The 922-nt window shown below is 43.7% G+C and overlaps 1 non-coding gene across 1 annotated transcript; it reads right to left on the minus strand.

Annotated features, from left to right (window-relative positions):
- Positions 1-522: 522 nt before the first annotated feature.
- Positions 523-629, minus strand: LOC112534138. The gene has a single exon (XR_003078447.2). It is a non-coding gene; the product is annotated as a small nucleolar RNA R71 (small nucleolar RNA).
- Positions 630-922: the final 293 nt, after the last annotated feature.

A 922-nucleotide genomic window follows, 5' to 3' on the forward strand; every position in this document is an offset into this window, starting at 1 on the left:
CTAACCCTGATCCTATATAACCCTTATCTAACCTAGAGCACTCTCTCTGATTATTGAGACGACGTTTGCAGGCAGTTAAGGAGGAGGATGGAGTTACAGTTCAGGTTCAAGGAGCTGACATGATGGAAAACAACAACCCCAGGCCGATGACGATCAAAGGATGATGTACGATTTTACTCGACCATCTTTAGATGGGACGAAAATTAGTATAGTCAGACCTGCTGTAGCGGCCAAGAATTTTGAAATAGAATCCAATGTTATCCAAATGATCCAGTAGAGCGTGCAATTTGGAGGATTCCCAGCGAGGATCCCAATACTCATGTCTCCAACTTTTTGGAGATTTGTGACACATTCAAGATAAATGGAACAACCGATGACGCCATTCAGCTGAGATTTTTTTCATTTTCCTTGAGGGACAGAGCCAAAAGATGGTTGCAATCTCTTCCATAGCAGACAATTACTACCTGGAAGGCGTTGGCCAAAAAATTTTTATATAAGCATGTTCCTCCCGCTAAAACTGCTAAACTTAGAAATGACATATCTTCTTTTGTATAGTTTGATGATGAAAGCATGTACGATGCATGCGAGAGGTTTAATGACCTGTTGAGATGCTGTCCACATCACCGATTGCCAGTGTGGATGCAGGTTCAGACTTTCTACAGCGGGTTGAACCTTACGACGAGGTAGATGGTGGATGCTGCAGCAAGTGGGATGCTAAACAGTAAGATGCCCGAGCAAGCTCAAAACTTGATACAGGAAATGGCCATGAACAATTATCAATGGCAATTCTCTAGGAGCCGACCAGGAAGACAAGGAGTGGTCAACCAAGTGGATCCTATAGCAGGCTTGGAAGCTCAGATGGAGCTTCTAGCCAACAAGATTAACCAACTCCAGATGCCAGTTCATGCAGTGAACATTGGCT

The sequence above is a fragment of the Ricinus communis genome, chromosome 3 (genome assembly GCF_019578655.1).
Source record: "Ricinus communis isolate WT05 ecotype wild-type chromosome 3, ASM1957865v1, whole genome shotgun sequence".
Lineage (NCBI taxonomy): Eukaryota > Viridiplantae > Streptophyta > Magnoliopsida > Malpighiales > Euphorbiaceae > Ricinus > Ricinus communis.